Source organism: Vidua macroura, chromosome 5, assembly GCF_024509145.1.
Source record: "Vidua macroura isolate BioBank_ID:100142 chromosome 5, ASM2450914v1, whole genome shotgun sequence".
NCBI lineage: Eukaryota > Metazoa > Chordata > Aves > Passeriformes > Viduidae > Vidua > Vidua macroura.
This window is the reverse complement of record NC_071575.1, coordinates 66,376,599-66,390,632: the sequence shown is the minus strand read 5'-3', so window position 1 is coordinate 66,390,632 and position 14,034 is coordinate 66,376,599. Positions and strand designations below refer to the sequence as shown.

General features: G+C 40.0%; 1 protein-coding gene across 4 annotated transcripts in view; it reads right to left on the bottom strand.

Annotated features, from left to right (window-relative positions):
• Positions 1 to 14,034, bottom strand: part of FAM107B (family with sequence similarity 107 member B) — a 59,314-nt gene that overhangs the window by 32,153 nt on the left and 13,127 nt on the right. Inside the window, exon 1 of one of the 4 annotated variants that reach the window (XM_053977938.1) lies at positions 9,374 to 9,523. The exons of 2 other annotated variants lie outside the window; for them this stretch is intronic. The gene's annotated coding sequence lies outside the window, so the exon portion shown is untranslated. One more of the 4 variants, XM_053977941.1, reaches the window with a different exon arrangement.

Sequence of the window (14,034 nt, the reverse complement as noted above, 5' to 3'; positions counted from 1 at the left end):
AACTTCACAGTCACTAAAATGTGAAGTTTCATTTAGCACTTGAAATTTTTTATGCCTTTCTAAATTCTTTACATAATCTGTGCATTAGCAAGTGTGAGTTAATTTTTTTTGCGTTAATAAAGTAAACTAAACATAAAACCAATAGTTAAGACTGAAATAAAAAATTGCAGATTTTGAATACTGATGTTTATGCCTCAACCATATTTTTATTATCTTCCAAGTGTTGAGTAGATCAAAACCCAGGGAAAAATACATACTGTAGGCCAGATCTTTCAGCAGGTGTATGGTCTGAACAACTCTTTGTGTATAATTACACTGCCAAATACTTGATGAAAAGAATTGAGTGGATGTCAGCATATGCTTCTTGTAAAACAGACAAGAGGACCTTTGTCAGACAAGAATTAAATTAAGATTCACTATAGGAACTGTATCATACAGTTTAAAAGAAAACCACAAACACATGTGCAGGGCTGAAAATGAGGGTAAAAAACTTGAGAAGAAATGTCAGCTGAGGTCTGTTCCTTGCACAGAAGGAGACTGAACAGCAAGGGATACTATTATCCATTGCATCCAGAGAGCTGGCAGGCCTGTTGCTCAAAAGCAGCTGCTTGAATATTTAGCTTGAAAGGCAGACTATTCCTTGCATTTTCTCTGGTGTGGCTTTCAGCTGCACAGCAGTGCCAAACGGCATCGTGCTTCCTGCAGAACCAGAGCCCCTTTGGGCTGGGTACAAACTGCACATGGTTTATAGGGCACCATGAAGGGGAGACCACAGCACTGCACTGATGCCACAGGGGCCTTGGAAGCTGGTGCGGAATTTCTGAGGATGTTGGTTCAGTGCATTCAGATCAGCAGGGTGGTTGACATGATCCATTCTCAGTGCTGGTTATTTTGTCACAGAGAAAGACAAAGAAGGAAGGGAGCAGTGAGAGACAGCAAAGGACTCCTACACTGAAAGATGCACACAATATTGGTCCATGCTTATCGGAGCTGGGTATGACAGATAATAACTCCAACAGCCTGCATTAAACAGATATTGGGTGTGCAGCCTACATATCTGCCAGTTTTCCTGCTAGGCACTGAAAAGCAGCATCCATCTAATCACTCACCAGCAGTAATTCCCTTACCTGCTTCAATCTTCTTTACATACTGTCACCCAGTCCCAGAGACTAAAAATACATTAATTAACAATATCTTACTTTTGTGTTTGAACAGTGAAACAAATAACTGATAAATTGAAACCAAGAAAAAGGGGAACAATTTTGAGTTCATGAACTGAAAATGATTTGCAAAGCAGTAATTCAGCTTAGTGTGCAACTTTACACACATGCAGAGACACAGGTTTTCCACATATTAAAATAATGCTACTAGTTAAATGTTACTAATGCACAAAAGATGTTCTCAGCTCTCCTTTGAAAAGCCTACCACGCAAGTAGACACCTATTAAATACAGAGACAACTGTAGTCAGACACAATATGGCAATTTTGTTCTAACACAAATCTTGCTGGCACAGAGGCTGAAGTCACACATTTTCTAGAAAAGCTTCCAGACTTTTCCTGGTATGAATATTTAATGTTTTGAGAGAAGCAAGAGGATTTTGTGTTTAGAAGTTACTCCGCTAGAAGCACTCTCTGTTATCTTTAGTGTTTTGCTTTAAATTATGAATAATCAACTTTTAAGATTGCTCACAAAATCTCCAGCCCCTGAAGAAGCAAATAAGAACTCAATCAGAAAAGCTGTGGGCAAACGGGATTGCTAGTCTGACTTGCAAGGGAGAATTGCCTGTTAAAAAAAGGCAGAATCATGTTTCCATGTGGAAAATGTTAAAGTTTTTGTAACTAAATATAACAACCCAAAGTTTCCCCCTCTATTTTATTTCCAATAATACACATAGTCATCTCTGCTTGTTCCATTAGACAGCAGAACCAGTCATGGTCTTGTTCAAAATCCCCTGGGATCTGAGCCTTTCTTCCCAGGTTCCCCCAGGTGGAAGCAAGAATGCCAGGACCACATGGAAATAGGCAGGCATGTGCCAGAGAAAGAGGAATAGGAAATATCTGCATGTGGCTTTCACATCTATCTTCAGTAAAGGCCTCAAAATATCCACAAAATAGCCAAAATTCCCATACAAATATGAATGAGAGAGGAGAGAGGGAAAGACTCAAGTATCAGGATGTTCCAGTTTGAAAATGTCATTGAGAATGATAAATTTGAGCTAATTAAATGGGGGTGGGGGGGTGGGGGGGGTGATGGGGAGCATAACAATCAAGCAAAGAATATCCATGTCAGATGTCACCTAGATGGCAAGACAGGAGCATTTATTCTGCCACACTGACATATTCTATAATCACAGTCAATGTCACACTGTTGAATGACGTGCAGGAACTGTTGCTGCTTCATCCTTGTACCATTCTCTGTTACTGCACCCTCTGCCATCCAAATTCCCAGTTCCTCTCATGCTTTACAAAATGTCAGTGCAGAGACTTCTAGGAATTTGGGCCAAGTTCAAGAATCTCCATCTGCTCCTGTTGGAGAGGGATGAGATCAGACTGTAAATGAGTGGCAGACTCCTAGCAAGGAGACACGTGAATACTATTTGGACACGTATGAAAGTCAGTCCCAGCCTTCTTAATTTAAATTAAAAACTTTAGACTCTCCTCTGTCTCTCTGTAATGAAACATTCATATAATCAGTTATTCATCCATTAGGTTAAGTGCATGTATAGGCAAGTACTCTCAAGACATTTCATTAATCTACATTTATCTTAAAGCTGTTTAGAATTGCAGACGTGCATCCACAAGATGAGTTCTTCAAGACTTAAAAGCAATTAGGTCTTGAGAAAAGTGGCTTTGGTAGCACATGTTCTCACAGTTATTTAAATAAATTCAAATTAAATATAGGTTTAAATCCACATGAGACTTCTCATTAGACACCAGTGTTTTTTCAAGTTTCCAGATCCTTTTTGCAGTGCTTTGCACCGTGAATGTAGGAGCATGCACCTGTGCTGGTAGTCAGCTTGCAGAAGGGCTCCCCTTGCAAGCCTACACACACAACATGGGTTCATAAACTGAATTTATACCACTTCCCTGTTACAGCTGGTAGCAATATGGAAAAAAAAAAATATATATATAAAAGGTGTCACTTTCTGGAAAAGTTTCTCCCCACCTGACTGGTTATCATGGTAGCCCAGGACTAAAGTCAGGAGCAGAAACATGGTGCATGGTGTTCATCCACTAACATGCTCCAATTTACCTTCATGGCACTCTGGAGAGCTGACATCAAGCTTCCGTATTTTGTAAGAAGGTGAACATTAAAAAAAAAATACTAAAAAGTCCAAATCAGAAATCAACTTACTTAAGGAATTAGGTAGAATAGGAAACTCAAAGTAGACCATGAAAGTCCAAAGTGAGCTCTGTAAAATAAGCCCTTCTGCATTTCACTAATTCTTACACTTCTAGACGTGCAGTAATTTCAAATCTTGCCTACTTAAACTGTAAGATAAGACTCGTGAATTTTACATCATTGGAAAAAGATGACCCTAACTCTGGCAGAGAGTATTAGAATTCCTTATAATCTTAAGTGTCAATCTTGCTTACATCTATTTATTTTTAAGTCCACAAATGGACTTAAAAAGAGAACAAACAGCCCATTTCATGGCCACAAATGTGGCCAAAAAACCACAATGTCATTACATTTTGTGTGTGGGTAAAGCCTGCTGGTTTAAAACATACACATAAACACACAGATACATATGCACATACATAGGCACACATACCGCCTTTGTAAATAATCAGAACGATCTTGATGAATCACCTCTGTTTGATATTTTTACAGTGTTTCTTGTAAAAAACCTTCCCTGAATTTGCAAACTATTAAGAAAATATGTGAAAAACAAAGTCTGATTGGCAGACTAAAGTTGGACGCTGAGTAACATGTAAGCCTGTTTAGCATTAGTGCCAGAGATCCCTTTTCACTCTAAAAATCTGACATATCATTTGCTTTATTAGTTCTAGATCAACTATTCATTTAATTTACATTAAAAATATGAAATTAAAAATTAATACAGATAATTTAGAATTGAAGCCATGCAAAGACAGTATTTCTTTTTTAACAGACTTTCTTTTGGGAAGTGAATATCTCTGCACACTGATGAAATCCTACAACAGTCCACAAGGCCAGCACTGGAATCTGTCAATACAACCATTAAGATTTCATTCATTAGGAGCTGATTAACTCAAGTCTTCCTTTTCCACTAATTAATACCACAAACTGCTTCCAACTATCGTGTGTTTAGATCTGAGTGTTTGAGCAAGGAATGACCATCTTACACAGCACAAGGAATTATAATTTCACAGATCCAGGAGACCTTTTTAAATTGGGAAAAGAAAAAGAAAGGCAGGATAGGCTTTACCCACACAAAAGGTCACTCAACTCAGATTAACTTAGAATTCATGAAACTTTAGCCAAGAAAGTAAAAATGAAAGTCTGACCCTTACAAAGGCCAGATGTCCCACTAATTTCCTCTTACATTTTAGTCAAGCACATGGTTCACAGTCACAGAAAAGTTTATTACAAGTCACAAATATGCCACCAGTAGAGATCCAAGAGTTTCCCTTCCAAACTAGAGACAATTCCCAACAAACAGAAGACACCATTCCAGCATCAAGCCAAATAAACTGAGCCAGAGGCCATCAGCAATCTCATCTCATGAAATGGTGATGCAGAGAAACAGCTCTGCAGGCAGATCCTGTGGCTGGAACAGCTCCCGGCACATGGGTGGTGAACTCCAGCAGAACAGCATTTACAGTCACTCCAGCCCCTGCTCACTGCAGGAGCCTTGCTAACATTTGTGTTTACTACTCCAGGTCAGTGCCAACAACTTCACAGTCCTCACCTCATGAAAAATGCTGTCCCACTCTACCTTTAACCCCTCCACGTTCCCACTGTACTACAGACATGCCTCTTACTCCAAACACCTCAAACTTGATCTAATAGCATTTTAATCACACACACGGAGCCTTTCTTTCCTTTCAATATTTTTACTCGACATAACTTCAGAAGGAGTTGAAAATTTTCCCCTTCTTAATCTTGACAAAATCCTTTCCCACTAAGTCCTCTGTAACCAGGCTGCTGCACAGCACCATACCTTGAGATCAGGGCCTTATAATGGAAATGCTGAGGTAAACCTTAGATGAAAACCCTGTCATGGTACTGGAAATAAAGTGCATTTAAAGCCTAAGAGGCTCTGTTACCACCATAAAATGCACACACTGCTGCTGCATACTCTCAAACTTGATTAAATGGGCCTGGGCACAGCAGCAATGAAGTGCAGCCTTCCTTTACTTTGCACAGTGCGTGGGCTCACTGCCACCCCCAGCTAGGACCACCCTCCATGCTAACAAGGAAGGGGAAGAGAATACACTAAATTAGAATCAAGTTTTGTGATCACAGAAAGAGTAACAAAGTTAGTCTGAATAGAAGTCAGTACTGGAGGGTCACTCTCACTACCTGGCCATTATTCACTTTGCTATTCTTTGCCCAGCATTAACACCTGCCCATTCCTCCAGCCCAGTGACTCTCGTTATCGTCATCATTCCTCTGCTATTACCGAACCAGCCTTCCTCCGGGGAAGGTCTATCAGCTGAAATGAACACTGGCCACTGTACTTAGCATAAAATTTGGGACTTTGAAATTAAGACAGTAAATCACCTCTATCCTCTACACATAAGAGACAAGTCCAGATGTGACAAAGATCCAATGATGCTGTTTTATTGAAAGACTAAAAGAAAACTGAAGAGAAGTATGAATGAAATATGGCCTTAATGAACATCTGAAAGTTAATAACTCTACTTTAATAATCCCAATGAGGACTGCTGATAGAAAGACAAAAATCTCCAGGAATTTAACACAGGGTAAGTTTTATTAAAACTATTCTTCCACCTAAAGTGCTTTGGATTATTTAAGATTTATCTGAGTGAGAGCAAGGAGGCCTCATCTAATCAGGAAAATGCTGTAATAGCCTCTGATTCAGAAGCCATCAATTTACTTTGTGTTCACAGTCTATGTAAGACACTATAAAATGAAATAATAAAAAGCAGTAAAATAGAACAGATGATATGGCAAAAAAACCCAAGTAGTAGCAAGGGGCAGGAAAAAAAAATGTTTTAAAGACAAACTACCTGCATGCACAGTTCTGAAATTGTAACTCCCAATGTCCCTATCACAGTACTGTGTGAGCTGCAGATGAAACAAAGCAATGGAGAACATCAGGGCCACATTGCCTCTTTTGAAAAGAAAACTTCACCATCATGGAAAGATAATAAAGAGAATAAAAGCAACAGGCAAGATTAAGAAAGCGGAGAATTAAAAGTAATAGTATTGATTTAAGGGGTTCATTTTTTATTCATGGATATTCTTTCCAGTGCATATCTCAGAAGCATTTTATGTTTAATAGGCACCACCATTATGCAAATGTTTTCTAAGCAAAAAGCCCCCACTTTTTACCAAGGCAAGAAATGGCTTCATAGCAGACAGCCCTATGAAGAATCAAGAACCAAAATGAACTGTGGACCATGCAAAACATAAGAAAACTTATCCTCAGTGAAAGCCTTTTGATGTCGAAATAATTTAATGGAAGGTGGGTGCTACAGATGATATGTTTTCATTTGGTAACCCTGGTTAAGTTGTCTGTCAGAGATCCTTGACTTCTCAGAAGAGGAGGTGTGTATTACTGACTGAAAAAGCTTTAAAAGCTTCAACAAAACCAAAACAAAACCCTCAATTAAATTCACAAGTCCTAGTCTCAGAGCCTTACAGAGATTTGCTTCCTACTTCTCCCCATCCCTTTTCCCCTTCCCACTTCTGGTTTAAATTCTTGCAATAATTATGTTTTGAATATTTATCCCAAATGCAGTCTGTTCCACAGACTAAGTATAAAATCTGATTCAGCTAAATAATTAAATCCTGCTGCTTAAACTATAAATTTTAATCCATAATTAATATGTTAAAAAAAGTATTTATTTTGCATAAATTGTTCTCCTCCTTCCCTAGTTTCCATGACAGAAAATTTTATTTGCCAATATTTCACTTCATAATCTCATTAGCAGTGTCTTCTTTCCTCTCCCATCAGTCAGATTTTGTATTCAGATAGAAATGTCTTAAGACACTGCCTGGTAGCATCCTGGAAGCAATCACATCCAGTTGGAATTGAAAATGTTATTTAGTCTACTGTGATTTAGTTAATATCAAATATTTGGATTAACAGTAAAGATGGTGGTGGTAGGGAAATTGTAACAGCTTTAGAAAGATGTAACGTACTTGGTACCCATTTCCTTCATTACTGAGCAAACACGCTGCCCCTGGGCAAAGGAGTGTCAGATGGCTAATAGTCTCTGTGCTGGAGGGAGCCAGCAAGCAGACCGTTAATGAAGCCCAAAGGCTACTGCAAAGAGGCACTGGGACAGGACTGGAAATCTTTTTCAGAACCCAGAGCCTCACTGTGCAGCTGACCTACATTCTCCAGCTTGGATTTGTAGACCAAGTCAAAACATGCATAAATAAAATAAAGGCTTCGTTTCAGCAGGATCTCCAAGCATCCCACACTGCTGAGAACAAGCCATTTCCTCCCATGTACTTACTACTCCAGCACAAGCCACAGATGCTAAATATGATCCCAAATCACTCAATTTTAACTTGCAAAAGGGCCTTTACATGGCAGACCATACTTTGCCAGAACCTTGTGTTAGGTTGCTATTTATTGACTCTGGTGGTGTTGAGAAATCCAAGGCTTTAAATGACCAACGTAACCCTCACCTTTGAAATCTAATTCGGACCAGTTTTATGACTTCCTTCTTATGAGTAATTCCCTCTATCCAGGCATCTATTAGATTTAAGAAAGAAGGCAAAGCAAGCTTCAATTTTCAAACTCATTTTTACCAAGCGTAATCTTTCCTTAAAAGACCACAAATTTTCTTCATGATCTGCACATCTAAATATCTTCTTGCACAGCCAGGGGCAACGTCTGCATATTGAAAGCTTGCAGTCTGTGAGTTTCACTGTTTTACATCAACAGCAAAGCACATGCAGGCTCAAAATAATGCCATGCCTCCATTTTTCTCTTCAGCTAAAAAGGATTCAAAGAAGACATATCAGGAGAATGCACCAGTGTTGATTTATATTCTAGAAATGAACAGATGCTAAAAGATGAAAATCATTTAAGCAGAAATCTCGATTGCTATTCTCTGTAGAAAGGTTGCTGTAACATGAGCCTTTTGTTTGCTGAAGAGGCAGATAAACTGCACCACTAATTAGTCACATATAACACACACTTTACCCAAATTCTTCATTACACATGGAAAATTACTCAGTTCTGATGTTCTACAAGAACACACTTTCAACTGATATTCCTATCAGCATTGCATTAAGAGAGGTAAGTGAAGGCAGAGTAGGTCCACAAAAGCATCAAAGTGAAAGTGATTTTATTTACTTAGATAAAACCCCCTGAAGCAGGCTGGGCACAAAGTAGAACAGACATCTTGTTTATAGATAAAATTTATGAAAGTAATTATTATCTCAAGTTCACAAATTGATTATTTTTGGTGCTGATTCCAGATTTTAGAACTACTAGAGCTATCTTTTTCTATCTTAGTGTCATGGGTTGGCACTGGTGCCAATTTAGTCACATTCCTGAGTTTTCATCACTTTCTCAGCTTTGGAACAACTATTTATTGAGTTAAAATAGCTAGTTGCAGAATTCTTTCAATGTAATAAAAATCAAGAAAATACCTCTCAGTTTGAAAGATTACTGAGACATTTTGTTTCTAAAAAAAAAACCTGGTTCTGACCTCTTAACCAGTAAATTTCAAGAAGTAATAAAGGGGGAAGCCTGAAGCTGCTTAGAATGGGGCAGGTAAGGAAGGCTGTTAGATTAAATTATTTCACTATGGCTAAACTACACATTTATTTAAAACTAATTTACAAATAATATTTTCCACCATTACTTTTATGTATTTCTAGTCCAGTTAAAATTAATGTTTTGACATGTAGAATCCTAAAGACCTACCCCCATTTATACATTCAACAAAATACTTGGAATCATAACATAGAAAAACCAAGCCGTTCCACCCTACAACAGGTTTATGCCAATCCTGAATTCATAGCGAGCACCTAAGTCTTACCACCCCAACTGAGAATGTAAAGAACCCTCCCCCTGACCTCACTCCTGTACCACAATAATGACAGGATTCCTGCGTGGAGACAAAGGTAGTGGATGCTCCTATACATCTCCTGGTGCCACCAGTTCAGTAGCAGAGCAGAGAAGACCACAGTGGCACAGCTTTACCATTCACAGGTATCCAGAGGAAGATCAGTCACCTCAGCCTTAGGTCTTGAAGAAGCCTTCAGGCTCTGCTCATCTCTATTTTCTGGTCTGGAGAAGCAGAAAACAAATATTTGAGGCACAAGGCCCCAAGAGCTAAAGTCTTCTTCTTGCTACATCTGAGCTACCTGCACTGGGACAATGGATGCAGGTATAGGATGGCCCCTCTTTACTGCCCACCTTTTATCCCCTCCCTTACTGGCAACAAACAGAAACCACCTGGCTCCCTATATCAGATAGCACAAGCTGTCCTAATCACCCTGCAGCAGCTGCCACCCCCTCTCCCACTGCACTCTCTATTCCATGTCCCTGCACCAGCCCTGCTCTGTCCCCAGGGTGTGAGGGACACACAGCTCTGGCTTGGGAGATTTCAGTGCCTAGAGCAGTCCTGCACAGAGAGGTGGAACCACCTTGTAATCTCAGCCTGTGTTGGCTCAAAAATACCAAGCAAACATCAGATTGTGCACTTTTGTGTACACATCTGGATACAAGGAGGCAAAGATGGTCAAAAAGATACAGCTGCCTAAATGACTGCAGAGCTTTTGGCACAAATGCAGGTGTGCCAGGGAGACACGGCAGAGGCTTGGGAAGCACAGCAAATGGACAGCCAAAACAGACTTGTTACAATGAGAGCAAGCACTAGAGCACTGCAACAGAGAAACCTGAACTGGTTTAACTGGGTCCTTCTCCTTATAAAATAGTTATAAAAAGAAATGTGAGATTACAGGACCAGCTGAAACTGCTGTGCTAATAAAACACAGGAAACCATTGATCTCAATAATTCCGGCTGAATGCTTACAGAGAAACAAGTCTGCAGGGCTAAAATATCTTAGTCGTTCTCATTACATGTTTTTAGATATGTACCGATCCTTGTGAAAGTCAAACACAGCAAGTGGAGAGAATCCACACCCAAATGATTCTGAAGTGATAGTGGGTTTGCTGAAATTCTGACTGCAGAAGATAGCAAAGGTTTTCCTGCATAAATGCAAGACTGATAATTTTAAAAACTGTCCACACCCTGCCATAGTAACTTCGTATCACCCATCTCAAAAAAACAAAAGCAACATAAGGAGTTCAGAGAAAAAACTCAGAAGTAAATAATAGAAATATTTGTTTATTTATTATTTGGTTTTTAAATTATTATTTATTTAATATTTTTATATATTTATAATATTTTATTTATAGTAAATAATAAAAAAAATTAGTTTTTTCTTCACATGACTGACTGTGCAACTTAGATCCTCTTAAACTTAAGCATCACTAACAAGTTAGCCAACAGCACAGAAACCCAAAAAGCAAAACTAGAACACAGAAGGAGAGATGGAATTTACTTAACAAGATCAACAATAGATCCTGGCACATCTCTGCCTCAGGAAAAGAATTTTAAAAATGGAAAAGACACGTACCACAGTTTTTGTAATTATGGGCTGATGCTCACACACCACTACTCAGCATAACATGCAAAAATTCACCCTAGTCTCATGAGCTCAGATACACACAAACACTCAACATCATACATTTATGGCAGCTTTTGCCAGAACCAGCCAGAAAGTTTTCCTTTATGTCCACAGCTGATGAAGTACTATTGCATAGGTACGTACCCTATCGAGTCCAAATTCTCCTGGGTTTTCAAATGATCCAGCTTCCTACTTAGAGCTGGAGTAGAATGGATGGCTAACTCCTTTCACAAAGAATTTGGTTATACATCTCCCTTGATGAAAAATTTAAATTGTTCGGCTAAGAAGGAGTGTCTTTTTACCCCAAGATGCTACTCCAGCAGGAGCTCAGTAAATAATGCGAAACAAAACCAGGGAAGGGAATCAAAGTGTTTTGTAACTAGAACAGAAAGGGTTTGGGGTTTGTTTTCACTAAGTTCAAACAGAAAAAGTTTTATGATTCAAGTAAAAGGTGTGTGAAAGGGTTTGGAGAAGGAAGGTTTCCATTAAACAGACCTGAACTGGTTCAACAGTAATTTGAGCTCTGTATGAGTTCACTTTTTGCTGCGCCACTCTCAGCAGTGAAGCAAAAACTTCACAAAACACAGGAGGGAGCTGATGACAGATGAGAGTGCAAGAGGCAATGCAAGGCCAGCTCAGAAATAGTTACTTGCACTGTATTTACAGCCTGCCACGACAGAACCTTTCCCACATTTTTAAAACTGCAAATGTAAACACCACTTAAAAGGAAACTTACATGAATGGCGAACCAGGGAACGAAAAAAACGGGCTGGAAGAAAACAATGAGTTTTCCTGTGCCCCAAAAGAATCACCCTGGGAAGTCCTGGCTCTTAAAAGATAATAATGGTTACCAGGGCTCTCAATTTGTAGGGAGTGGGATTTCAGGATGTTTTCTTTCCCCCACCCTTTGCAGGCTGTCAGGACAGGCTGCTATCAGCTGTGGCAAACCCCACTCTGGGATGTGGAGATGATGTAAGGCACCTCAGGACAACTCATGGGCAGAAAGCTCAACCACTTTTGGGGTCTGGCAGAGACACCCCAGCTTAGGGAGTCATCCTTCACCTGCATTTAAGTCAGCTCTGATTCATGTCAGAATAATAATTTTGATGGTGAAAAGCAGCTACTAAAAATGCTTTCTTGCAACAACACTGCCAAGAAAAGAGCCAGGAGACTCTCTGACAGCATCTGAAATTTATGGGAAATGGGCAATCAAGCAGCCGTTGTGGGGAGGCGCACTGGTGGAAGATGCTGCCTGGAGTTCACCCCTGTCTGCCAGCACCTACACTGTACAAGGGCAACCTGGGCACAGTCCCACCAGCTCCTGCAGCGGGTGATGCAGATGACCCTCTGGAAAGAGGGGCCTACAGTCCCACAGCACCAACCCACAAGAGGGTAACTGGGGGAGAGTCACACCAAATCTGCAGCTGACAGAGTCCCAGCTCCTGCCTGGTGCTGCCCTTCCAGTGGTGTGAATGCTGTCCCTGCATTATCCCCTCCTGTGGTACACACAGGATGGCACCCAGGGACCACTGGGCTCTGGAAAAACACACTGACATGGTTTGTCTGATGGGGAACTAACAAGACACAACTTCATTGTGAGCAGCACAGCAAGTCTCCCTTCTGTCAGCTCAATGTTTGATCCACAGATCTGCATCTAATCAGCTCAGTGTTAGGATCCACAGTTAAACCCCATTTATTGTCTGAGCCTGAAGATTAGAGACAAAAACCAGAAGATTCAGGAATAAAAAGTAAAGCAGTCATAGTTGTTTTCCTCCTCATTACATGTGACTGTAAATGCAGCCAAAGGACATCCACTTGCAGGCAAAACTGTTACTGGTTCAATCCCTTCTGGACAGGTGAGCAAACTGTTACTGGTCTCCAGCAGAAGAAGTTGGGAATTAAACTCCCAGAAGTTTGGAGCAGGGAGGTTCATTCCTCCTGGGGGAGGCAAGATGAGTCACACCATCTGCAGTGGCAGCCCAGCTGCCCAATTCCTGCTCAGACAGTTTAAATCCTGACTGAGTGGTGAACGGCACTTGCAGCAAGACATCACATCAAGAGAAACCAGGTTAATGGTACAGGAGGAGGCAAGGCACAGGCTTTGCTCAACAGAAGCTCTCCTCTCCCAGGATTTCTGCAGATGGCATCCCTCATACTGCAGCAAATCCAGATGATGCTGGAAGTGTTCAAAGTCAGACTGGATGGGGCACTGACCAAGACTGCTCTAGTGGGAGGTGTCCCTGCCCATGGCAGGGGTTGCAAGTAGATCACCTTTAAAGTCCCTTCCTACCCAAACCCTTCTGTGAATCTACAAACTCTGGGCAGATCTTACAAGAATGTCAACAGGAATCCTGCTATGGGACTCAAACTTTGCATATATGAAGGCAATTTTAAATATGGATTGGACTTATAAAGGCAAATCTTCAGCACACCAGTGCAAACATGCAAATGTAGGAAAATATATAACCTGAATAACCAAGTTTTCTTTGCATATTGAGACTTGTCAGCCAATTATTCTTCAGGCTTTACTGTAAATGGAAACATAAGTATATTTGATAACCAGTAATAATGAATTAGGAAAATCTCTCTGATTTTTATATATTACATGGGCAAGAAGGCAGACAGGGCATTTAGTTAATTAGAGTTTTATTGACAGTGGTAAGTGGTTTATTTCTGACATCCCTTTGTTCCTCCCCTATAGTATGTGACCCTCACCTTCCTTGATGTACGAAGAAAATAAGGAAAACTAACTATGTCACTTCCTTCAAGAACCAAGTAAAAAAGCTATCACAAAAATAAATAAATAACAACCGAGTTCATCATTCAACATAGCCATAACCCATAGAAAGACTAATTTGCAGATTAAATGGGAAAGAACCTTGCTTAGGCTGCTAAAAAAAAATTAGATAGATACATTTCAAATAAAAAAACAAAGGCAGGAAGTAGGAAAAAATAATGACATCCTTATACTGTAAGTTGGCCAAGTGTATCAACCCTTGTTATATTTGGTTTTCATGTGCTACTCACTAGGCATGTTCGTGCACCGGGAAGAAAACCAGATAAAACATGTGGTTATTGGCCCACAGAGATATCACAGCTAGAATGCAAGCTCAGGTCTGCATTAGCTTTCCTTAATAAAAATTCTCTATTTAAGCAAAGATTAATCCTACATGATGTGACAGGCCACTGATACAAATAAA